The 22,809-nt window shown below is 44.4% G+C and overlaps 33 non-coding genes across 33 annotated transcripts; all 33 read left to right on the top strand.

Annotated features, from left to right (window-relative positions):
* The first annotated feature begins 8,688 nt into the window (after positions 1 to 8,688).
* Positions 8,689 to 8,761, top strand: trnaf-gaa (transfer RNA phenylalanine (anticodon GAA)). The gene has a single exon. It is a non-coding gene; the product is annotated as a tRNA-Phe (tRNA).
* A 511-nt stretch (positions 8,762 to 9,272) lies between these two features.
* trnak-uuu (transfer RNA lysine (anticodon UUU)) lies at positions 9,273 to 9,345 on the top strand. The gene has a single exon. It is a non-coding gene; the product is annotated as a tRNA-Lys (tRNA).
* A 215-nt stretch (positions 9,346 to 9,560) lies between these two features.
* trnaf-gaa (transfer RNA phenylalanine (anticodon GAA)) lies at positions 9,561 to 9,633 on the top strand. The gene has a single exon. It is a non-coding gene; the product is annotated as a tRNA-Phe (tRNA).
* A 511-nt stretch (positions 9,634 to 10,144) lies between these two features.
* trnak-uuu (transfer RNA lysine (anticodon UUU)) lies at positions 10,145 to 10,217 on the top strand. Its single transcript has one exon. It is a non-coding gene; the product is annotated as a tRNA-Lys (tRNA).
* A 215-nt stretch (positions 10,218 to 10,432) lies between these two features.
* Positions 10,433 to 10,505, top strand: trnaf-gaa (transfer RNA phenylalanine (anticodon GAA)). Its single transcript has one exon. It is a non-coding gene; the product is annotated as a tRNA-Phe (tRNA).
* Positions 10,506 to 11,016: 511 nt separating this feature from the next.
* Positions 11,017 to 11,089, top strand: trnak-uuu (transfer RNA lysine (anticodon UUU)). The gene has a single exon. It is a non-coding gene; the product is annotated as a tRNA-Lys (tRNA).
* Positions 11,090 to 11,303: 214 nt separating this feature from the next.
* On the top strand, positions 11,304 to 11,376 carry trnaf-gaa (transfer RNA phenylalanine (anticodon GAA)). The gene has a single exon. It is a non-coding gene; the product is annotated as a tRNA-Phe (tRNA).
* A 511-nt stretch (positions 11,377 to 11,887) lies between these two features.
* trnak-uuu (transfer RNA lysine (anticodon UUU)) lies at positions 11,888 to 11,960 on the top strand. Its single transcript has one exon. It is a non-coding gene; the product is annotated as a tRNA-Lys (tRNA).
* A 215-nt stretch (positions 11,961 to 12,175) lies between these two features.
* Positions 12,176 to 12,248, top strand: trnaf-gaa (transfer RNA phenylalanine (anticodon GAA)). The gene has a single exon. It is a non-coding gene; the product is annotated as a tRNA-Phe (tRNA).
* Positions 12,249 to 12,759: 511 nt separating this feature from the next.
* Positions 12,760 to 12,832, top strand: trnak-uuu (transfer RNA lysine (anticodon UUU)). Its single transcript has one exon. It is a non-coding gene; the product is annotated as a tRNA-Lys (tRNA).
* A 215-nt stretch (positions 12,833 to 13,047) lies between these two features.
* Positions 13,048 to 13,120, top strand: trnaf-gaa (transfer RNA phenylalanine (anticodon GAA)). Its single transcript has one exon. It is a non-coding gene; the product is annotated as a tRNA-Phe (tRNA).
* A 511-nt stretch (positions 13,121 to 13,631) lies between these two features.
* Positions 13,632 to 13,704, top strand: trnak-uuu (transfer RNA lysine (anticodon UUU)). The gene has a single exon. It is a non-coding gene; the product is annotated as a tRNA-Lys (tRNA).
* A 214-nt stretch (positions 13,705 to 13,918) lies between these two features.
* trnaf-gaa (transfer RNA phenylalanine (anticodon GAA)) lies at positions 13,919 to 13,991 on the top strand. The gene has a single exon. It is a non-coding gene; the product is annotated as a tRNA-Phe (tRNA).
* A 511-nt stretch (positions 13,992 to 14,502) lies between these two features.
* trnak-uuu (transfer RNA lysine (anticodon UUU)) lies at positions 14,503 to 14,575 on the top strand. Its single transcript has one exon. It is a non-coding gene; the product is annotated as a tRNA-Lys (tRNA).
* A 215-nt stretch (positions 14,576 to 14,790) lies between these two features.
* On the top strand, positions 14,791 to 14,863 carry trnaf-gaa (transfer RNA phenylalanine (anticodon GAA)). The gene has a single exon. It is a non-coding gene; the product is annotated as a tRNA-Phe (tRNA).
* Positions 14,864 to 15,374: 511 nt separating this feature from the next.
* trnak-uuu (transfer RNA lysine (anticodon UUU)) lies at positions 15,375 to 15,447 on the top strand. Its single transcript has one exon. It is a non-coding gene; the product is annotated as a tRNA-Lys (tRNA).
* A 215-nt stretch (positions 15,448 to 15,662) lies between these two features.
* On the top strand, positions 15,663 to 15,735 carry trnaf-gaa (transfer RNA phenylalanine (anticodon GAA)). The gene has a single exon. It is a non-coding gene; the product is annotated as a tRNA-Phe (tRNA).
* Positions 15,736 to 16,246: 511 nt separating this feature from the next.
* On the top strand, positions 16,247 to 16,319 carry trnak-uuu (transfer RNA lysine (anticodon UUU)). The gene has a single exon. It is a non-coding gene; the product is annotated as a tRNA-Lys (tRNA).
* Positions 16,320 to 16,533: 214 nt separating this feature from the next.
* Positions 16,534 to 16,606, top strand: trnaf-gaa (transfer RNA phenylalanine (anticodon GAA)). The gene has a single exon. It is a non-coding gene; the product is annotated as a tRNA-Phe (tRNA).
* A 511-nt stretch (positions 16,607 to 17,117) lies between these two features.
* trnak-uuu (transfer RNA lysine (anticodon UUU)) lies at positions 17,118 to 17,190 on the top strand. The gene has a single exon. It is a non-coding gene; the product is annotated as a tRNA-Lys (tRNA).
* Positions 17,191 to 17,405: 215 nt separating this feature from the next.
* trnaf-gaa (transfer RNA phenylalanine (anticodon GAA)) lies at positions 17,406 to 17,478 on the top strand. The gene has a single exon. It is a non-coding gene; the product is annotated as a tRNA-Phe (tRNA).
* A 511-nt stretch (positions 17,479 to 17,989) lies between these two features.
* trnak-uuu (transfer RNA lysine (anticodon UUU)) lies at positions 17,990 to 18,062 on the top strand. Its single transcript has one exon. It is a non-coding gene; the product is annotated as a tRNA-Lys (tRNA).
* A 215-nt stretch (positions 18,063 to 18,277) lies between these two features.
* Positions 18,278 to 18,350, top strand: trnaf-gaa (transfer RNA phenylalanine (anticodon GAA)). Its single transcript has one exon. It is a non-coding gene; the product is annotated as a tRNA-Phe (tRNA).
* A 511-nt stretch (positions 18,351 to 18,861) lies between these two features.
* trnak-uuu (transfer RNA lysine (anticodon UUU)) lies at positions 18,862 to 18,934 on the top strand. The gene has a single exon. It is a non-coding gene; the product is annotated as a tRNA-Lys (tRNA).
* A 216-nt stretch (positions 18,935 to 19,150) lies between these two features.
* trnaf-gaa (transfer RNA phenylalanine (anticodon GAA)) lies at positions 19,151 to 19,223 on the top strand. The gene has a single exon. It is a non-coding gene; the product is annotated as a tRNA-Phe (tRNA).
* A 511-nt stretch (positions 19,224 to 19,734) lies between these two features.
* On the top strand, positions 19,735 to 19,807 carry trnak-uuu (transfer RNA lysine (anticodon UUU)). The gene has a single exon. It is a non-coding gene; the product is annotated as a tRNA-Lys (tRNA).
* A 226-nt stretch (positions 19,808 to 20,033) lies between these two features.
* trnaf-gaa (transfer RNA phenylalanine (anticodon GAA)) lies at positions 20,034 to 20,106 on the top strand. Its single transcript has one exon. It is a non-coding gene; the product is annotated as a tRNA-Phe (tRNA).
* A 511-nt stretch (positions 20,107 to 20,617) lies between these two features.
* trnak-uuu (transfer RNA lysine (anticodon UUU)) lies at positions 20,618 to 20,690 on the top strand. Its single transcript has one exon. It is a non-coding gene; the product is annotated as a tRNA-Lys (tRNA).
* Positions 20,691 to 20,905: 215 nt separating this feature from the next.
* On the top strand, positions 20,906 to 20,978 carry trnaf-gaa (transfer RNA phenylalanine (anticodon GAA)). Its single transcript has one exon. It is a non-coding gene; the product is annotated as a tRNA-Phe (tRNA).
* A 511-nt stretch (positions 20,979 to 21,489) lies between these two features.
* On the top strand, positions 21,490 to 21,569 carry trnak-uuu (transfer RNA lysine (anticodon UUU)). The gene has a single exon. It is a non-coding gene; the product is annotated as a tRNA-Lys (tRNA).
* Positions 21,570 to 21,795: 226 nt separating this feature from the next.
* trnaf-gaa (transfer RNA phenylalanine (anticodon GAA)) lies at positions 21,796 to 21,868 on the top strand. The gene has a single exon. It is a non-coding gene; the product is annotated as a tRNA-Phe (tRNA).
* Positions 21,869 to 22,378: 510 nt separating this feature from the next.
* trnak-uuu (transfer RNA lysine (anticodon UUU)) lies at positions 22,379 to 22,451 on the top strand. The gene has a single exon. It is a non-coding gene; the product is annotated as a tRNA-Lys (tRNA).
* Positions 22,452 to 22,666: 215 nt separating this feature from the next.
* Positions 22,667 to 22,739, top strand: trnaf-gaa (transfer RNA phenylalanine (anticodon GAA)). The gene has a single exon. It is a non-coding gene; the product is annotated as a tRNA-Phe (tRNA).
* The last annotated feature ends 70 nt before the right edge of the window (positions 22,740 to 22,809 follow it).

The following is a 22,809-nucleotide window of genomic DNA, read 5'->3' as shown; positions in this document are numbered from 1 at the left end:
ATCTGCTAATTCACTCCATGTTTTATTACTTTTGATCATCTGTTGAGAAAGGAAGTTGGCGAACGTGACTAAACATAATGTGACTAAAACCTTGAAAGAGATTTTTTTTAGTGATGGCAGTTGTTTATCAATGACGACAACAAATAACCCAAAGTCAAAGTTTTCTTGCTGATTGAGGGACCCTACATACTGTGTCTTTCATTGACTGGTGGTTGCCTGACTAAGAAGAAACACAATTCTACCTTTGTTGTTTCTTTAACTGCTACGCACGCAGCTTTCACCAATTTAGCATTCTTTTTATTGATCAGGAAACGCTTCAATGGGTCATTCCATAGAGCTCTGACAAATTATGAATGTTGTTGTTTAATATGGATAACTTATTGGTTTCCGGCCAGCGGAGGAATGTACAGTAAGTCCACTACTCACTTTGAGCCTCCTGCTGAGTCAAGTTTTTGATCTGGAAATCCAAAAGAGGCTACTCTAATCACTAGGGGGGACACTACACATAGCAGTTTGATCTACTCTGTCATTACAACATAGCTCTTCAAAATAGCTTAAATATAGTTTAAACCAAAAATTTAACATCCACATTTCTATTCTGTGTCTGCTTGTTCCAACATGCAAGTGGAGACGGATAATGCTGACAGCGACTTTAATATTCATGCACAGGATCATCGTATTATGAAAATGCCCTCCATGTCATATTGGATGCACATTCCCTCACTAGTTCAGCACAACATATGTGGTTTCTTTATAAGGCCTTGGCATCTGTTTGGAATTTTAAATAAAGTCCTGTAAGTTTGAACAATGCTTATATGCTCAACATGCATTTGTAAAGATGGATGCGCCGTTGGCTCCGGCAGAATGGAGCAAAATATTGGAGGAGGACATGCTGTGCATGACAAATTTTTGGTGAGGGAGAGAGAATTGGATTTTAATGTGTGTGCCAGAGATGAACTAAAGCCAGAGCGGCATGTTAATGTCAGGTGGAAAGGGTGCCACCGCCTGAGGACATTTTACTCTGAAACAGAGAGAGAGAGAGAGAGTAAAGGACAGAAAGTGAGTTTTGTCAAAAAATAAATAAAAAAAGCTCCCCTTCTGAGTTGAATTTGTGGGCCCAATCCCCCTTATGTTCTCTGCAGATTTATTATGGTCATTTTGTCGCATGTGTCAGTCTTTATTATTTATTTGCTTAGTCTTTCTCTATCACTTTCTTTTCTTCCTGAAGGTCAGAATCAACAGAGCCTAAATGTCTATGACTGATCCTGATCCTCTCAAAGTAGGAGGGTATTTCAAAGTGTCATGTTAGGAGCTCGGCTCACAGCTTATCCCGCTGTTGCTGCCGTGAAAAATGTGGACCGAATCTTTGAAAGACCTGTTCCTGCCTCTGGAGGCACAGCCCCCCAGCGGGGCAGACCGTGCAGTTGGTCAGAAGTGCAGGAGAACTCGCTGCAGATAACACGAGTCCTCACCTGATTGGATCGGAGCGGAGGAGCCTTTCTCGCCGGCACTGCAGCAGCTGGGAACCAGAGGGAAGGGCCGCAGCGAGGCTCAGGCCACTCGAGCCAGAGTCATTAGTCTTACCCTGGGCTAAGACCGCGGCCCGGGGGAAACACCTCACCTCATACCAAGCAGTGTGTGTCAGAAGGAGGCTTTGTCTGATTGATTACACAAGAGCAGGTTTTTTGTAGGATAACATGCATTGCTGAAATTAAAATGATCATTTTATAACCTATATTCATCAGATCAGATTCATCACAATTGTCTGTGTACTAGGTACGCTGGATTGATTTCTTGTTCAGAAAGCGAAAGACTGTTTTGCATTTGAACATCAATATTTCAGCCTGCTTTGCTTGCACATTTGATGCACTATTTTGAGTTTTAGCAAAGAGTGCATTTTCCTCCTGTACTTGCCCAGCTTTGAAAATAAAATCTAGCACAGGGTAAGTATCATTATACCATGTGTGGTATGCATCAAAACCCCACATTTCTAATCTGGCTATCTGCTCTACACTTCCCCAGATGGCCTGTAAATTAAACTGCAAATGCTCTGAAAATCTTATGACAACAGATACAGTGTATTAACATATTTAATGCCATACACTCACACTGAGAAGTCTATTTGTCCTCTGCAGAGGACGTTGTATCCTGGGTAATAATTGCCACACCAAAATACAGTGGAGCAGGATTTGCAAGAAGCCATTTGGACAATAAAGAAAATTTGTTCAGTGCCCTCAACAGCACTTCAATAAATAATACAAGCAGCTCTGAAATTGCATTGTTATTGAATACAAGCCGCGGGCGATTCCCGGATTACCCTTTTTTCCCCCATGTATCAATGCACATTGCACAGAGATGGGAAGTATTTACTGTGGAGAAGCTTTATGGGATTTAATCATCATTTGAACTTTTGACTTTATCTAATTATCCACTAATCTATCCATTACATGTAGTAAGTGCTGTGACAGAGGTTTTATGATTTTGTGTGCATCTGCCCTACAGTCCCAGGGGGGTTTAATCTTTTGAGTAGTGACAATCCTGATACCTAAACCTGATTTTTTTTTTTTTGGCATTATGCATTCAGCAAGTTGTGAACAAATATTGACCTATTGATATGATGAAGTTGTAAGCAAACAGTTGCTTATTTGCACATCAAGCTGGTACAATTGCTTCAGTGAAAGGCAGTGCCAAACAAAAAGGTTTTCAGCCTTGATTTACAAGAGGTGAGAGCTGGAGCGGACCTACTTTTTTCTGTGAAACTTCATTGACATAAAAAGCACAGGATCTACACACTTGGATACAGTAAATGGATGTTTTTTTTAATTGTTTCAAAAGAACATAATGCTGCCACTTTCTGTCTAGGCTGGGATCTTCGTTCACAATGTATATTTACTTCACACTTTTCTCTCCTCGTCTGTGTATTACTTTCCACTCTATCGTTGATATTGACATCTCCTGCTGTGTGCTGCATGCGTGGTCAGGAAACAATAGAGAATATCCTGATCTGAGTCTTTGGATAGTGTGCCACAGTAAAACAGGAAAGGACATGACGTTAGCCTGATGAGACATAACACTTTCTTACCGTCAGGTGCGCTGAAATTTCTTTTAAAATACAAAAATGTGAACGTAAGATGTTGATTCTATCTATTTTTCTCTGTTCTTTACACATGACATGTTTAGCATGTCTGTCTGTCCCGAAAGGCGGTGTCCTCCTCTGGTGCTCTTTCTGAGATTTCTGCCATTAATCTCCTGTTTATAGCTTTTTGGGTGGAGAGTTCTTTAATGAATACATTTTTAAACTAGAACCGAGAAGTATTACTTGACTTACGTGCGAGAAGAAAAAGCATTTATCTCTTCTGTTCTTCAGTCTGCTCTTTCATCAATGCGCACAGAATGAGGCGTGAACATGTGGCTGCAGCTGAATGGAGAAGTGAGGTCAGACATGGAGCCACCTGGATCTGAAGAGGCCGATGCTTCACTCTCTGACCTGACAGTGTTGGGCTGCGTCCAGGGAGAAGCAGAGCTATCTGAGGTGTCTAATATAGGCCCATCTGCCTGCCCCCCCTGGGTCCCCTGCTACCTTGCCCCGCCACGTGTTCCCCGTAGCCTACATTCCCAAATCGGTGGCAGCCGAGTCCACATTCAGCATCTGTCTGTGCTAGATACGTCAGTCTGTACCGGCCCTCTCACAGCCCCTTCACGAATACTCAGAGGATATTCACCTACTCCAGGCTTCCCACACTTCTACAGTAAATTATCACCTCCCCAGAAAGAAAGCACTGTGCTGCCTGGGAGTTTGGATTACACAGCGTTGAGTGCTGGGCCCAGACAGTTGACATTGCTGTGTAATCATCATTACCCTCACAACTGCTTCTCAATAGGGTCACAAGGACGGCAGCGCTCAAGTATCATACAATAAATGCCATGTAAATGCTTGAATGTTCAAACTGCTCCTCCTCTGAAGAAGTGTTTGTGTAAGTGCCTGTTTATCTGAGCCCGAGAGATTGCAGTGATAAAAGCAACAACACTGAGAGGAGAAAAATCTACAGGATATAATTACATTTATTTCATTTAATTTTAGGGAAATTGAAAGAGTGTGTTTGACCCTGAAATGATGTGTCTATTAATTAACCCTGCATGGCAGAAACCTTCATCTTATCTTATGATTCTATTGAGTCCTAATAGTCTAACTTTATTTAAAAAGTCGAATATTTATGTGAGATGAGAACAACACAACCTGGTTCCAATAATTTCAATAACTTTCCAGAATCAAAAGTAATTTTTTTTTACTCTAGTGGAGCAATTTGCATCATTTGGCCACCTTTCAAGATACTGGCTCGTTTCTACAAGACGTTTCTCAAGCAAGTTAACTTGCTTTGGAAATAATCTTACTTCACTTTCCTTTTCTACCTGTTTGAAAACTTTACAGGATAATTTGTTGGATTTTTTCCAGTGCAAATTATAATTTTATTTCATTCAAAAGTTTACTTGATGAATAATTTCTGACAGGACAGTCAAAGTCTTGGCCAATCCAAGTCTCCAGTATGGGGGTTATTAAAGGACCCTCCTGAATGGGTCAGTCCTACCTTGACAGAGTGTTCTGAAATTAAGTTCCTAAGTATTCAGCACTGTGCAGATGATGGAGAGGAAAATGGTGGTACAGAATACATACCGATTACCATTACATACTGTTTTTTATTTATTCTATTAATTTATTTATCTTTTTGTGTTTTATTGGCTTGGTGAAGTGTCACAAACATGATTAGTTAGTTGTTTGTGGCTTTCACTGCACAATCATTTCTCCACTTGTGGGGAAAAGATGTATTACGAAATAAATCACATTTATATTAAGAAAAAAAAAGAAAGAAAAATATTCTCAAGCTTTTGTTTGGTTTGGTTGGCCAACAACACTCCCCCCTGAGAAGAAGTTACTTTTTGGTAGTACATTTTCCAATAGGATTGTTTATCAATTAATATTTACTTGGTTATAAACAACGAAAACATCTTTATTTATAATTTATTTATAATTTCTAGTTAGCTAATCACAGTTTACATAGTTCTTCCCAGGAAAGTTCCTCGGAAAATAAAGGACACATAAGCGTCACCTAATGTATCCTTCTTCTTCTTAAACTTAACAGATAGCTGAACTGTAAAATGATCAGCTCAATAAAGTGCAGTATTTAGTTCATTTCAAGAAGAAATTGATGTTTCTAAAGAAAACTAGTAGTATTACACCTGACCTAAAAAATATAGCACCCTGACAGGCACCATTTCATGAATTCAGCTCCACAAACTGTTCCACAATACCACATGGATATTCATCATGCCAAAGTCTTAAGAAGAAGTTTTGCTAGATTTTTTTTTTTTTTTTTTTTTTTCTTGCAAAAGTTGCTGCTCACAGGGAGAAATGTGTTGATGAATGAAGCTCTCATACAATGTGAGTTGCTGACAGCTCTGGAGACCTGGGGGACCAATTCATTTGCAGCGCTAGTGCGATATGTTGAGATCAGTCCCTCAGATGTCCCAGACGCCTGAGCACTTTAAAAGAGTCACAGGCCTGCGCTGGCACTGGAAATTCAGCAGTGCTCCAAATGAATCAATGCTTTGGAGCGCACAGCCTTTGCAGGATTTCTCATTACCTGACAGTATGAATCAGACTTCCACCAGTTGAATTTCCACTTATAATGTCTGATGTAGACTACAGTAGGCCAGAAGTGGCTTTACATATCGGTCTATTGAAGAAATAGATTGTAATATGTCTTGCTTCATCAAGGTATATGAAGTCATCCAGCATGAGGCAATAGCATGGAGACTCCTGCACTGTGAAATGATAATTGGATGCACTGTTTCCTTTGCTCTTGGGATGACGGCCTTACAGCGTTTTTTGACAACATGGGAAGAAAATTATATGCCAGGGAAGAAGTCAATTTTTCCTCTTTATTTAATGCAGTTATTTTTTCCAGTCCGAGACCTTCGGGGCAATTTTGACACTCATTTGAGTCTTGTATTATTTATACCTCTGATTTTGATAAAACACTGTTGGAGCACCGTGTCTGAAAAAAAGCACTCTCCCGTCACTGGAGCTCTTAAAAGTCCACCTTGTGCTTTAAGTCATTGACCTTCCCTTTGCTCTATTCATCATTTAACAAATGGCAATGCCCATAGAAAGGCTCGACTCTATTCCCTGCTGTGAATTCCATTAGATGTATGAACACACAATAGAGTATTTTTTAACTCTTTGGCATTGCCATTGTAATGGACTATGGTCGTGGAATGATATATAATATGCAAAATACTGAATAAATACATGATATGTTACTGCTTTCCCTGGCTTTTACATTACAGGAAAATCCTTGAACCTCTGTGAGAGTGCTGCTCCAGGGGTGTTACATGGGGCATTTACCTGAATACATTATCTTAGGGTTAATTATGTGACCCCCATGACCCACTGTGCACAAAAAACAGAGACTGTGCGTGTGTGTTTGTTTGATATTTTCATTTCAAATCAACCAAGGTTCTCCTGGTACTGCAAGGATTTTTGATACAACTACAGTGAGCAGACACAATTTTAGAAAACCAGTGTTGTCCTTAAACCCTAACCAATGAATTACACTTGGTCTTAAGCATGATCAATACTTGAATTAATTACAGGAAAAACTACCTTTGCTGTTGTAAGGACTTCGTATTGGATATGGATTTTTTGATTTTTCCTTTGTTAGTTTGTATTGTTTGCCACAGACTTGTCCAAAAGATTGGTGATATCAGGTAATGTCACAACTGCAAACCGAATGGACAACAACCCACCAGTCTCAGAGCTTGATTCAGAGTCAGTACACCAAGTTAATTATTCCATATTTTTAGAAGGCAATAATTAGTATTACTATTTAAGTCTTTTAATATTATGTCATGTAGTATCAAATTAAATGTTTCAAAATGACAAGTGCCATTCTAAGCAATACAGTGTAATTACAAACTAAAAGCTTCCTCTTGATTTTCCGCCATTGAAAAAGTAAATGGATGTGAAAATGATACTGAAGATTACTCCCTTAGAATAAAACAAAAAAACAATGGAAATTAATTAGGGGGTTTGATAATTAGCCGGTAAAAGCTCACACAAAGCAGGCTGTCCCCGTTCAGAATCTTCACATGAACAATAACTGTAGCTTAATGTGAGAGAAACAGAGACTTTGAGTCGTTTCACTCTGCTCGTACATGAAATAAGGTATTAAAAAACTTCCCATTAATGTCAATATTAGTTGGACATATTGTGCTACTTTGAGCCTGACCTCATGCTGTTTAAATGATGCATTTGGACAAAGGCCTTAAAGGATACACCATAAGCCACCACAATTTCAGCTAATGGCAGCTCCATTAGTCGACTATGACAATTGTTACAGCACGATGGGTTGAGCTGGAGCGGCAATCTGCTTGTCTTATAATTTAAGCCATTGCAGAAGAACCAAATACTGCAGTTCCTGAAATGGCATGAGGTTGAGTCCACAAGCAAGTCAATCCCTAGATGAGCCAATGGTAAAATGTTTGACTTTACAGCAAGAATAAACATGTTTACTGCCTGGTGCAAATAATGGTTTGGGTCTCATACATATTTATCACTTCATGACAACTGTATAGGGGTAAATTTGTATACACCTCAATTGTTTAAATTATACTAAAGCTTGAAGTTATGTATAATTAGAGTTGTGGCCACTTTGAGTGACAGGTAGCCACAAGCTACGATGTCTGCTCAGCCTTAATAACTTGATTGTAGTTAACTGGACTACAAGACCAGCGTGAGTGTTGATAAGCTTTAACTGGCAGCCAACAAGCATGTAGCCAGAGCCTGGAGTGAAAACACAGGAGGCCAAATGTATTAACCTTGTGTACGCATGAAAGTAATTTCACTTATACCACTTTCAACACAGGTTTCCAAATGCATAGAAATCCACTGGCGGTGACTGTCCATACTGGCTACATCTTTTACACCATATGTACCATGATGAACGCAATCTTTTCAGTCTGATAATTGTGATGTTGCATGTTGGCAAAAGAATAGGAGTGAATTATTGTTACATTTTATTTTATTTTATTTTTTGTTTTGTTTTGTTACCCCAATTTTTACTGTCTTATGTAAATATGTTTGTCAGTGTGCATTATGATAATTATGATGATAATGATCTTTATGTAAATAAACAAATAAATACAGTGGATTAATATGAATAAAGATTATATTATGTCAGGTGTAACCGGTACTATATAATGTCTTGGTCGTGCATGATAGCTGTGTATCATACAATGGCTGCTTTGGTGTTGCTAGAGGACATACCTGATAGGCAGTTTAGGCTAGAACGTCTGTAAAATGGATCAATCATTACTAGAAGTAATAATGAAAAAGAAAAAAGGTGCAACGAGGATCAGACGGTAGAGCATCAGACTTTTAATCTGAGGGTCCAGGGTTCAAGTCCCTGTTCAGGCGCAACGAGGATCCTCACAATGGCTCCTCCATTTACCGTTTCACCAAGGCACTGCTCACATGAATGCTCTTGCAGATTGAACCTTCGGCTGACCGTTCACTGACAATAATGCATTCTCTTGAATTGTTGCCCTTAATCTGACTTTTAGTCTTTCTTTTCAGAGCACTTTCATCATGTAATGGATCGCTGAAAACTGCAGATATTTACTGCTGTGCTCGCTGAAATAGCTCAGCTGGGAGAGCGTCAGACTGAAGATCTGAAGGTCCCTGGTTCGATCCCGGGCTTCGGCAAATGCCACCCGCACGTTCTTCACTTCCTCTAACACTGTCGTGACAGAGCTTTCAATTCCAACCAGAGGGCCTCTTGCCCAGCCATGGATCAGTGGTGTAGGTTGGCTGGATGTTGCACATTCCGCTCCACGTTTTGCAAATCGCTTGTCCTTGTATGCGCGTGGCTGCTGACTATTGAACGTATTTAAAAGGCGCATGTGGTGCCACACAGGAACAGGCCAAGATAATTATTTCCAAAACATTCGAAGTATGAAAGCCACACAACTCACACATGTGACTTCAAAAAGACAATGGACTACCAGATCTAGCACGACTTGTCCAGGCTTGGAACCCCACCCATTTTTGCGGCAAAAGCAAATTCCGTTCTCCTTGTGGAGTAGCCGAACTGTGGGATCCTGGCTCCACTTGCAACATGTACTCGATAGAGCAACATGAAGCGTAATGGAAATTTCATCAGTTGACCGTGGAACAGTGTCGGTCTTGGTAAAAACACCCGTTTTCATTTGCAAGAGCCTGGATAGCTCAGACGGTAGAGCATCAGACTTTTAATCTGAGGGTCCAGGGTTCAAGTCCCTGTTCAGGCGCAACGAGGATCCTCACAATGGCTCCTCCATTTACCGTTTCACCAAGGCACTGCTCACATGAATGCTCTTGCAGATTGAACCTTCGGCTGACCGTTCACTGACAATAATGCATTCTCTTGAATTGTTGCCCTTAATTTGACTTTCAGTATTTCTTTTCAGAGCACTTTCATCATGTAATGGATCGCTGAAAACTGCAGATTTTTACTGCTGTGCTCGCCGAAATAGCTCAGCTGGGAGAGCGTCAGACTGAAGATCTGAAGGTCCCTGGTTCGATCCCGGGTTTCGGCAAATGCCACCCGCACGTTCTTCACTTCCTCTAACACTGTCGTGACAGAGCTTTCAATTCCAACCTGAGGGCCTCTCGCCCAGCCATGGATCAGTGGTGTAGGTTGGCTGGATGTTGCACATTCCGCTCCACGTTTTGCAAATCGCTTGTCCTTGTATGCGCGTGGCTGCTGACTATTGAACGTATTTAAAAGGCGCATGTGGTGCCACACAGGAACAGGCCAAGATAATTCTTTCCAAAACATTTGAAGTATGAAAGCCACACAACTCACACATGTGACTTCAAAAAGACAATGGACTACCAGATCTAGCACGACTTGTCCAGGCTTGGAACCCCACCCATTTTTGCGGCAAAAGCAAATTCCGTTCTCCTTGTGGAGTAGCCGAACTGTGGGATCCTGGCTCCACTTGCAACATGTACTCGATAGAGCAACATGAAGCGTAATGGAAATTTCATCAGTTGACCGTGGAACAGTGTCGGTCTTGGTAAAAACACCCGTTTTCATTTGCAAGAGCCTGGATAGCTCAGACGGTAGAGCATCAGACTTTTAATCTGAGGGTCCAGGGTTCAAGTCCCTGTTCAGGCGCAACGAGGATCCTCACAATGGCTCCTCCATTTACCGTTTCACCAAGGCACTGCTCACATGAATGCTCTTGCAGATTGAACCTTCAGGCTGACCGTTCACTGACAATAATGCATTCTCTTGAATTGTTGCCCTTAATTTGACTTTAGTATTTCTTTTCAGAGCACTTTCATCATGTAATGGATCGCTGAAAACTGCAGATTTTTACTGCTGTGCTCGCCGAAATAGCTCAGCTGGGAGAGCGTCAGACTGAAGATCTGAAGGTCCCTGGTTCGATCCCGGGTTTCGGCAAATGCCACCCGCACGTTCTTCACTTCCTCTAACACTGTCGTGACAGAGCTTTCAATTCCAACCTGAGGGCCTCTTGCCCAGCAATGGATCAGTGGTGTAGGTTGGCTGGATGTTGCACATTCCGCTCCACGTTTTGCAAATCGCTTGTCCTTGTATGCGCGTGGCTGCTGACTATTGAACGTATTTAAAAGGCGCATGTGGTGCCACACAGGAACAGGCCAAGATAATTCTTTCCAAAACATTTGAAGTATGAAAGCCACACAACTCACACATGTGACTTCAAAAAGACAATGGACTACCAGATCTAGCACGACTTGTCCAGGCTTGGAACCCCACCCATTTTTGCAGCAAAAGCAAATTCCGTTCTCCTTGTGGAGTAGCCGAACTGTGGGATCCTGGCTCCACTTGCAACATGTACTCGATAGAGCAACATGAAGCGTAATGGAAATTTCATCAGTTGACCGTGGAACAGTGTCGGTCTTGGTAAAAACACCCGTTTTCATTTGCAAGAGCCTGGATAGCTCAGACGGTAGAGCATCAGACTTTTAATCTGAGGGTCCAGGGTTCAAGTCCCTGTTCAGGCGCAACAAGGATCCTCACAATGGCTCCTCCATTTACCGTTTCACCAAGGCACTGCTCACATGAATGCTCTTGCAGATTGAACCTTCGGCTGACCGTTCACTGACAATAATGCATTCTCTTGAATTGTTGCCCTTAATTTGACTTTCAGTATTTCTTTTCAGAGCACTTTCATCATGTAATGGATCGCTGAAAACTGCAGATTTTACTGCTGTGCTCGCCGAAATAGCTCAGCTGGGAGAGCGTCAGACTGAAGATCTGAAGGTCCCTGGTTCGATCCCGGGTTTCGGCAAATGCCACCCGCACGTTCTTCACTTCCTCTAACACTGTCGTGACAGAGCTTTCAATTCCAACCTGAGGGCCTCTTGCCCAGCAATGGATCAGTGGTGTAGGTTGGCTGGATGTTGCACATTCCGCTCCACGTTTTGCAAATCGCTTGTCCTTGTATGCGCGTGGCTGCTGACTATTGAACGTATTTAAAAGGCGCATGTGGTGCCACACAGGAACAGGCCAAGATAATTCTTTCCAAAACATTTGAAGTATGAAAGCCACACAACTCACACATGTGACTTCAAAAAGACAATGGACTACCAGATCTAGCACGACTTGTCCAGGCTTGGAACCCCACCCATTTTTGCGGCAAAAGCAAATTCCGTTCTCCTTGTGGAGTAGCCGAACTGTGGGATCCTGGCTCCACTTGCAACATGTACTCGATAGAGCAACATGAAGCGTAATGGAAATTTCATCAGTTGACCGTGGAACAGTGTCGGTCTTGGTAAAAACACCCGTTTTCATTTGCAAGAGCCTGGATAGCTCAGACGGTAGAGCATCAGACTTTTAATCTGAGGGTCCAGGGTTCAAGTCCCTGTTCAGGCGCAACGAGGATCCTCACAATGGCTCCTCCATTTACCGTTTCACCAAGGCACTGCTCACATGAATGCTCTTGCAGATTGAACCTTCGGCTGACCGTTCACTGACAATAATGCATTCTCTTGAATTGTTGCCCTTAATTTGACTTTTAGTATTTCTTTTCAGAGCACTTTCATCATGTAATGGATCGCTGAAAACTGCAGATTTTTACTGCTGTGCTCGCCGAAATAGCTCAGCTGGGAGAGCGTCAGACTGAAGATCTGAAGGTCCCTGGTTCGATCCCGGGTTTCGGCAAATGCCACCCGCACGTTCTTCACTTCCTCTAACACTGTCGTGACAGAGCTTTCAATTCCAACCTGAGGGCCTCTTGCCCAGCAATGGATCAGTGGTGTAGGTTGGCTGGATGTTGCACATTCGGCACCACGTTTTGCAAATCGCTTGTCCTTGTATGCGCGTGGCTGCTGACTATTGAACGTATTTAAAAGGCGCATGTGGTGCCACACAGGAACAGGCCAAGATAATTCTTTCCAAAACATTTGAAGTATGAAAGCCACACAACTCACACATGTGACTTCAAAAAGACAATGGACTACCAGATCTAGCACGACTTGTCCAGGCTTGGAACCCCACCCATTTTTGCGGCAAAAGCAAATTCCGTTCTCCTTGTGGAGTAGCCGAACTGTGGGATCCTGGCTCCACTTGCAACATGTACTCGATAGAGCAACATGAAGCGTAATGGAAATTTCATCAGTTGACCGTGGAACAGTGTCGGTCTTGGTAAAAACACCCGTTTTCATTTGCAAGAGCCTGGATAGCTCAGACGGTAGAGCATCAGACTTTTAATCTGAGGGTCCAGGGTTCAAGTCCCTGTTCAGGCGCAACGAGGATCCTCACAATGGCTCCTCCATTTACCGTTTCACCAAGGCACTGCTCACATGAATGCTCTTGCAGATTGAACCTTCAGCTGACCGTTCACTGACAATAATGCATTCTCTTGAATTGTTGCCCTTAATTTGACTTTCAGTATTTCTTTTCAGAGCACTTTCATCATGTAATGGATCGCTGAAAACTGCAGAATTTTACTGCTGTGCTCGCCGAAATAGCTCAGCTGGGAGAGCGTCAGACTGAAGATCTGAAGGTCCCTGGTTCGATCCCGGGTTTCGGCAAATGCCACCCGCACGTTCTTCACTTCCTCTAACACTGTCGTGACAGAGCTTTCAATTCCAACCAGAGGGCCTCTTGCCCAGCCATGGATCAGTGGTGTAGGTTGGCTGGATGTTGCACATTCCGCTCCACGTTTTGCAAATCGCTTGTCCTTGTATGCGCGTGGCTGCTGACTATTGAACGTATTTAAAAGGCGCATGTGGTGCCACACAGGAACAGGCCAAGATAATTCTTTCCAAAACATTTGAAGTATGAAAGCCACACAACTCACACATGTGACTTCAAAAAGACAATGGACTACCAGATCTAGCACGACTTGTCCAGGCTTGGAACCCCACCCATTTTTGCAGCAAAAGCAAATTCCGTTCTCCTTGTGGAGTAGCCGAACTGTGGGATCCTGGCTCCACTTGCAACATGTACTCGATAGAGCAACATGAAGCGTAATGGAAATTTCATCAGTTGACCGTGGAACAGTGTCGGTCTTGGTAAAAACACCCGTTTTCATTTGCAAGAGCCTGGATAGCTCAGACGGTAGAGCATCAGACTTTTAATCTGAGGGTCCAGGGTTCAAGTCCCTGTTCAGGCGCAACGAGGATCCTCACAATGGCTCCTCCATTTACCGTTTCACCAAGGCACTGCTCACATGAATGCTCTTGCAGATTGAACCTTCGGCTGACCGTTCACTGACAATAATGCATTCTCTTGAATTGTTGCCCTTAATTTGACTTTAGTATTTCTTTTCAGAGCACTTTCATCATGTAATGGATCGCTGAAAACTGCAGATTTTTACTGCTGTGCTCGCCGAAATAGCTCAGCTGGGAGAGCGTCAGACTGAAGATCTGAAGGTCCCTGGTTCGATCCCGGGTTTCGGCAAATGCCACCCGCACGTTCTTCACTTCCTCTAACACTGTCGTGACAGAGCTTTCAATTCCAACCTGAGGGCCTCTTGCCCAGCAATGGATCAGTGGTGTAGGTTGGCTGGATGTTGCACATTCCGCTCCACGTTTTGCAAATCGCTTGTCCTTGTATGCGCGTGGCTGCTGACTATTGAACGTATTTAAAAGGCGCATGTGGTGCCACACAGGAACAGGCCAAGATAATTCTTTCCAAAACATTTGAAGTATGAAAGCCACACAACTCACACATGTGACTTCAAAAAGACAATGGACTACCAGATCTAGCACGACTTGTCCAGGCTTGGAACCCCACCCATTTTTGCGGCAAAAGCAAATTCCGTTCTCCTTGTGGAGTAGCCGAACTGTGGGATCCTGGCTCCACTTGCAACATGTACTCGATAGAGCAACATGAAGCGTAATGGAAATTTCATCAGTTGACCGTGGAACAGTGTCGGTCTTGTTAAAAACACCCGTTTTCATTTGCAAGAGCCTGGATAGCTCAGACGGTAGAGCATCAGACTTTTAATCTGAGGGTCCAGGGTTCAAGTCCCTGTTCAGGCGCAACGAGGATCCTCACAATGGCTCCTCCATTTACCGTTTCACCAAGGCACTGCTCACATGAATGCTCTTGCAGATTGAACCTTCGGCTGACCGTTCACTGACAATAATGCATTCTCTTGAATTGTTGCCCTTAATTTGACTTTTAGTATTTCTTTTCAGAGCACTTTCATCATGTAATGGATCGCTGAAAACTGCAGATTTTTACTGCTGTGCTCGCCGAAATAGCTCAGCTGGGAGAGCGTCAGACTGAAGATCTGAAGGTCCCTGGTTCGATCCCGGGTTTCGGCAAATACCACCCGCACGTTCTTCACTTCCTCTAACACTGTCGTGACAGAGCTTTCAATTCCAACCTGAGGGCCTCTTGCCCAGCAATGGATCAGTGGTGTAGGTTGGCTGGATGTTGCACATTCCGCTCCACGTTTTGCAAATCGCTTGTCCTTGTATGCGCGTGGCTGCTGACTATTGAACGTATTTAAAAGGCGCATGTGGTGCCACACAGGAACAGGCCAAGATAATTCTTTCCAAAACATTTGAAGTATGAAAGCCACACAACTCACACATGTGACTTCAAAAAGACAATGGACTACCAGATCTAGCACGACTTGTCCAGGCTTGGAACCCCACCCATTTTTGCGGCAAAAGCAAATTCCGTTCTCCTTGTGGAGTAGCCGAACTGTGGGATCCTGGCTCCACTTGCAACATGTACTCGATAGAGCAACATGAAGCGTAATGGAAATTTCATCAGTTGACCGTGGAACAGTGTCGGTCTTGGTAAAAACACCCGTTTTCATTTGCAAGAGCCTGGATAGCTCAGACGGTAGAGCATCAGACTTTTAATCTGAGGGTCCAGGGTTCAAGTCCCTGTTCAGGCGCAACGAGGATCCTCACAATGGCTCCTCCATTTACCGTTTCACCAAGGCACTGCTCACATGAATGCTCTTGCAGATTGAACCTTCGGCTGACCGTTCACTGACAATAATGCATTCTCTTGAATTGTTGCCCTTAATTTGACTTTTAGTATTTCTTTTCAGAGCACTTTCATCATGTAATGGATCGCTGAAAACTGCAGATTTTTACTGCTGTGCTCGCCGAAATAGCTCAGCTGGGAGAGCGTCAGACTGAAGATCTGAAGGTCCCTGGTTCGATCCCGGGTTTCGGCAAATGCCACCCGCACGTTCTTCACTTCCTCTAACACTGTCATGACAGAGCTTTCAATTCCAACCTGAGGGCCTCTCGCCCAGCCATGGATCAGTGGTGTAGGTTGGCTGGATGTTGCACATTCCGCTCCACGTTTTGCAAATCGCTTGTCCTTGTATGCGCGTGGCTGCTGACTATTGAACGTATTTAAAAGGCGCATGTGGTGCCACACAGGAACAGGCCAAGATAATTCTTTCCAAAACATTTGAAGTATGAAAGCCACACAACTCACACATGTGACTTCAAAAAGACAATGGACTACCAGATCTAGCACGACTTGTCCAGGCTTGGAACCCCACCCATTTTTGCGGCAAAAGCAAATTCCGTTCTCCTTGTGGAGTAGCCGAACTGTGGGATCCTGGCTCCACTTGCAACATGTACTCGATAGAGCAACATGAAGCGTAATGGAAATTTCATCAGTTGACCGTGGAACAGTGTCGGTCTTGGTAAAAACACCCGTTTTCATTTGCAAGAGCCTGGATAGCTCAGACGGTAGAGCATCAGACTTTTAATCTGAGGGTCCAGGGTTCAAGTCCCTGTTCAGGCGCAACGAGGATCCTCACAATGGCTCCTCCATTTACCGTTTCACCAAGGCACTGCTCACATGCATGCTCTTGCAGATTGAACCTTCGGCTGACCGTTCACTGACAATAATGCATTCTCTTGAATTGTTGCCCTTAATTTGACTTTTAGTATTTCTTTTCAGAGCACTTTCATCATGTAATGGATCGCTGAAAACTGCAGATTTTACTGCTGTGCTCGCCGAAATAGCTCAGCTGGGAGAGCGTCAGACTGAAGATCTGAAGGTCCCTGGTTCGATCCCGGGTTTCGGCAAATGCCACCCGCACGTTCTTCACTTCCTCTAACACTGTCGTGACAGAGCTTTCAATTCCAACCTGAGGGCCTCTTGCCCAGCAATGGATCAGTGGTGTAGGTTGGCTGGATGTTGCACATTCCGCTCCACGTTTTGCAAATCGCTTGTCCTTGTATGCGCGTGGCTGCTGACTATTGAACGTATTTAAAAGGCGCATGTGGTGCCACACAGGAACAGGCCAAGATAATTCTTTCCAAAACATTTGAAGTATGAAAGCCACACAACTCACACATGTGACTTCAAAAAGACAATGGACTACCAGATCTAGCACGACTTGTCCAGGCTTGGAACCCCACCCATTTTTGCGGCAAAAGCAAATTCCGTTCTCCTTGTGGAGTAGCCGAACTGTGGGATCCTGGCTCCACTTGCAACATGTACTCGATAGAGCAACATGAAGCGTAATGGAAATTTCATCAGTTGACCGTGGAACAGTGTCGGTCTTGGTAAAAACACCCGTTTTCATTTGCAAGAGCCTGGATAGCTCAGACGGTAGAGCATCAGACTTTTAATCTGAGGGTCCAGGGTTCAAGTCCCTGTTCAGGCGCAACGAGGATCCTCACAATGGCTCCTCCATTTACCGTTTCACCAAGGCACTGCTCACATGAATGCTCTTGCAGATTGAACCTTCGGCTGACCGTTCACTGACAATAATGCATTCTCTTGAATTGTTGCCCTTAATCTGACTTTTAGTATTTCTTTTCAGAGCACTTTCATCATGTAATGGATCGCTGAAAACTGCAGATTTTTACTGCTGTGCTCGCCGAAATAGCTCAGCTGGGAGAGCGTCAGACTGAAGATCTGAAGGTCCCTGGTTCGATCCCGGGTTTCGGCAAATGCCACCCGCACGTTCTTCACTTCCTCTAACACTGTCGTGACAGAGCTTTCAATTCCAACCTGAGGGCCTCTTGCCCAGCAATGGATCAGTGGTGTAGGTTGGCTGGATGTTGCACATTCCGCTCCACGTTTTGCAAATCGCTTGTCCTTGTATGCGCGTGGCTGCTGACTATTGAACGTATTTAAAAGGCGCATGTGGTGCCACACAGGAACAGGCCAAGATAATTCTTTCCAAAACATTTGAAGTATGAAAGCCACACAACTCACACATGTGACTTCAAAAAGACAATGGACTACCAGATCTAGCACGACTTGTCCAGGCTTGGAACCCCACCCATTTTTGCGGCAAAAGCAAATTCCGTTCTCCTTGTGGAGTAGCCGAACTGTGGGATCCTGGCTCCACTTGCAACATGTACTCGATAGAGCAACATGAAGCGTAATGGAAATTTCATCAGTTGACCGTGGAACAGTGTCGGTCTTGGTAAAAACACCCGTTTTCATTTGCAAGAGCCTGGATAGCTCAGACGGTAGAGCATCAGACTTTTAATCTGAGGGTCCAGGGTTCAAGTCCCTGTTCAGGCGCAACGAGGATCCTCACAATGGCTCCTCCATTTACCGTTTCACCAAGGCACTGCTCACATGAATGCTCTTGCAGATTGAACCTTCGGCTGACCGTTCACTGACAATAATGCATTCTCTTGAATTGTTGCCCTTAATCTGACTTTTAGTATTTCTTTTCAGAGCACTTTCATCATGTAATGGATCGCTGAAAACTGCAGATTTTTACTGCTGTGCTCGCCGAAATAGCTCAGCTGGGAGAGCGTCAGACTGAAGATCTGAAGGTCCCTGGTTCGATCCCGGGTTTCGGCAAATGCCACCCGCACGTTCTTCACTTCCTCTAACACTGTCGTGACAGAGCTTTCAATTCCAACCTGAGGGCCTCTTGCCCAGCAATGGATCAGTGGTGTAGGTTGGCTGGATGTTGCACATTCCGCTCCACGTTTTGCAAATCGCTTGTCCTTGTATGCGCGTGGCTGCTGACTATTGAACGTATTTAAAAGGCGCATGTGGTGCCACACAGGAACAGGCCAAGATAATTCTTTCCAAAACATTTGAAGTATGAAAGCCACACAACTCACACATGTGACTTCAAAAAGACAATGGACTACCAGATCTAGCACGACTTGTCCAGGCTTGGAACCCCACCCATTTTTGCGGCAAAAGCAAATTCCGTTCTCCTTGTGGAGTAGCCGAACTGTGGGATCCTGGCTCCACTTGCAACATGTACTCGATAGAGCAACATGAAGCGTAATGGAAATTTCATCAGTTGACCGTGGAACAGTGTCGGTCTTGGTAAAAACACCCGTTTTCATTTGCAAGAGCCTGGATAGCTCAGACGGTAGAGCATCAGACTTTTAATCTGAGGGTCCAGGGTTCAAGTCCCTGTTCAGGCGCAACGAGGATCCTCACAATGGCTCCTCCATTTACCGTTTCACCAAGGCACTGCTCACATGAATGCTCTTGCAGATTGAACCTTCGGCTGACCGTTCACTGACAATAATGCATTCTCTTGAATTGTTGCCCTTAATCTGACTTTTAGTATTTCTTTTCAGAGCACTTTCATCATGTAATGGAATCGTTGAAAACTGCAGATTTTTACTGCTGTGCTCGCCGAAATAGCTCAGCTGGGAGAGCGTCAGACTGAAGATCTGAAGGTCCCTGGTTCGATCCCGGGTTTCGGCAAATGCCACCCGCACGTTCTTCACTTCCTCTAACACTGTCGTGACAGAGCTTTCAATTCCAACCTGAGGGCCTCTTGCCCAGCAATGGATCAGTGGTGTAGGTTGGCTGGATGTTGCACATTCCGCTCCACGTTTTGCAAATCGCTTGTCCTTGTATGCGCGTGGCTGCTGACTATTGAACGTATTTAAAAGGCGCATGTGGTGCCACACAGGAACAGGCCAAGATAATTCTTTCCAAAACATTTGAAGTATGAAAGCCACACAACTCACACATGTGACTTCAAAAAGACAATGGACTACCAGATCTAGCACGACTTGTCCAGGCTTGGAACCCCACCCATTTTTGCGGCAAAAGCAAATTCCGTTCTCCTTGTGGAGTAGCCGAACTGTGGGATCCTGGCTCCACTTGCAACATGTACTCGATAGAGCAACATGAAGCGTAATGGAAATTTCATCAGTTGACCGTGGAACAGTGTCGGTCTTGGTAAAAACACCCGTTTTCATTTGCAAGAGCCTGGATAGCTCAGACGGTATAGCATCAGACTTTTAATCTGAGGGTCCAGGGTTCAAGTCCCTGTTCAGGCGCAACGAGGATCCTCACAATGGCTCCTCCATTTACCGTTTCACCAAGGCACTGCTCACATGAATGCTCTTGCAGATTGAACCTTCGGCAAACCAACTGCTGACCGTTCACTGACAATAATGCATTCTCTTGAATTGTTGCCCTTAATCTGACTTTTAGTCTTTCTTTTCAGAGCACTTTCATCATGTAATGGATCGCTGAAAACTGCAGATTTTTACTGCTGTGCTCGCCGAAATAGCTCAGCTGGGAGAGCGTCAGACTGAAGATCTGAAGGTCCCTGGTTCGATCCCGGGTTTCGGCAAATGCCACCCGCACGTTCTTCACTTCCTCTAACACTGTCGTGACAGAGCTTTCAATTCCAACCTGAGGGCCTCTTGCCCAGCAATGGATCAGTGGTGTAGGTTGGCTGGATGTTGCACATTCCGCTCCACGTTTTGCAAATCGCTTGTCCTTGTATGCGCGTGGCTGCTGACTATTGAACGTATTTAAAAGGCGCATGTGGTGCCACACAGGAACAGGCCAAGATAATTCTTTCCAAAACATTTGAAGTATGAAAGCCACACAACTCACACATGTGACTTCAAAAAGACAATGGACTACCAGATCTAGCACGACTTGTCCAGGCTTGGAACCCCACCCATTTTTGCGGCAAAAGCAAATTCCGTTCTCCTTGTGGAGTAGCCGAACTGTGGGATCCTGGCTCCACTTGCAACATGTACTCGATAGAGCAACATGAAGCGTAATGGAAATTTCATCAGTTGACCGTGGAACAGTGTCGGTCTTGGTAAAAACACCCGTTTTCATTTGCAAGAGCCTGGATAGCTCAGACGGTAGAGCATCAGACTTTTAATCTGAGGGTCCAGGGTTCAAGTCCCTGTTCAGGCGCAACGAGGATCCTCACAATGGCTCCTCCATTTACCGTTTCACCAAGGCACTGCTCACATGAATGCTCTTGCAGATTGAACCTTCGGCTGACCGTTCACTGACAATAATGCATTCTCTTGAATTGTTGCCCTTAATCTGACTTTTAGTATCTCTTTTCAGAGCACTTTCATCATGTAATGGATCGCTGAAAACTGCAGATTTTTACTGCTGTGCTCGCCGAAATAGCTCAGCTGGGAGAGCGTCAGACTGAAGATCTGAAGGTCCCTGGTTCGATCCCGGGTTTCGGCAAATGCCACCCGCACGTTCTTCACTTCCTCTAACACTGTCGTGACAGAGCTTTCAATTCCAACCAGAGGGCCTCTTGCCCAGCCATGGATCAGTGGTGTAGGTTGGCTGGATGTTGCACATTCCGCTCCACGTTTTGCAAATCGCTTGTCCTTGTATGCGCGTGGCTGCTGACTATTGAACGTATTTAAAAGGCGCATGTGGTGCCACACAGGAACAGGCCAAGATAATTCTTTCCAAAACATTTGAAGTATGAAAGCCACACAACTCACACATGTGACTTCAAAAAGACAATGGACTACCAGATCTAGCACGACTTGTCCAGGCTTGGAACCCCACCCATTTTTGCGGCAAAAGCAAATTCCGTTCTCCTTGTGGAGTAGCCGAACTGTGGGATCCTGGCTCCACTTGCAACATGTACTCGATAGAGCAACATGAAGCGTAATGGAAATTTCATCAGTTGACCGTGGAACAGTGTCGGTCTTGGTAAAAACACCCGTTTTCATTTGCAAGAGCCTGGATAGCTCAGACGGTAGAGCATCAGACTTTTAATCTGAGGGTCCAGGGTTCAAGTCCCTGTTCCCTGTTCAGGCGCAACGAGGATCCTCACAATGGCTCCTCCATTTACCGTTTCACCAAGGCACTGCTCACATGAATGCTCTTGCAGATTGAACCTTCGGCAAACCAACTGCTGACCGTTCACTGACAATAATGCATTCTCTTGAATTGTTGCCCTTAATCTGACTTTTAGTCTTTCTTTTCAGAGCACTTTCATCATGTAATGGATCGCTGAAAACTGCAGATTTTTACTGCTGTGCTCGCCGAAATAGCTCAGCTGGGAGAGCGTCAGACTGAAGATCTGAAGGTCCCTGGTTCGATCCCGGGTTTCGGCAAATGCCACCCGCACGTTCTTCACTTCCTCTAACACTGTCGTGACAGAGCTTTCAATTCCAACCTGAGGGCCTCTTGCCCAGCAATGGATCAGTGGTGTAGGTTGGCTGGATGTTGCACATTCCGCTCCACGTTTTGCAAATCGCTTGTCCTTGTATGCGCGTGGCTGCTGACTATTGAACGTATTTAAAAGGCGCATGTGGTGCCACACAGGAACAGGCCAAGATAATTCTTTCCAAAACATTTGAAGTATGAAAGCCACACAACTCACACATGTGACTTCAAAAGACAATGGACTACCAGATCTAGCACGACTTGTCCAGGCTTGGAAACCCACCCATTTTTGCGGCAAAAGCAAATTCCGTTCTCCTTGTGGAGTAGCCGAACTGTGGGATCCTGGCTCCACTTGCAACATGTACTCGATAGAGCAACATGAAGCGTAATGGAAATTTCATCAGTTGACCGTGGAACAGTGTCGGTCTTGGTAAAAACACCCGTTTTCATTTGCAAGAGCCTGGATAGCTCAGACGGTAGAGCATCAGACTTTTAATCTGAGGGTCCAGGGTTCAAGTCCCTGTTCAGGCGCAACGAGGATCCTCACAATGGCTCCTCCATTTACCGTTTCACCAAGGCACTGCTCACATGAATGCTCTTGCAGATTGAACCTTCGGCTGACCGTTCACTGACAATAATGCATTCTCTTGAATTGTTGCCCTTAATCTGACTTTTAGTCTTTCTTTTCAGAGCACTTTCATCATGTAATGGATCGCTGAAAACTGCAGATTTTTACTGCTGTGCTCGCCGAAATAGCTCAGCTGGGAGAGCGTCAGACTGAAGATCTGAAGGTCCCTGGTTCGATCCCGGGTTTCGGCAAATGCCACCCGCACGTTCTTCACTTCCTCTAACACTGTCGTGACAGAGCTTTCAATTCCAACCTGAGGGC

This window comes from Sparus aurata, chromosome 6 (assembly GCF_900880675.1).
Source record: "Sparus aurata chromosome 6, fSpaAur1.1, whole genome shotgun sequence".
In the NCBI taxonomy this organism is placed as follows: Eukaryota; Metazoa; Chordata; class Actinopteri; order Spariformes; family Sparidae; genus Sparus; species Sparus aurata.
This window is presented reverse-complemented; position numbering and strand designations above follow the sequence as displayed.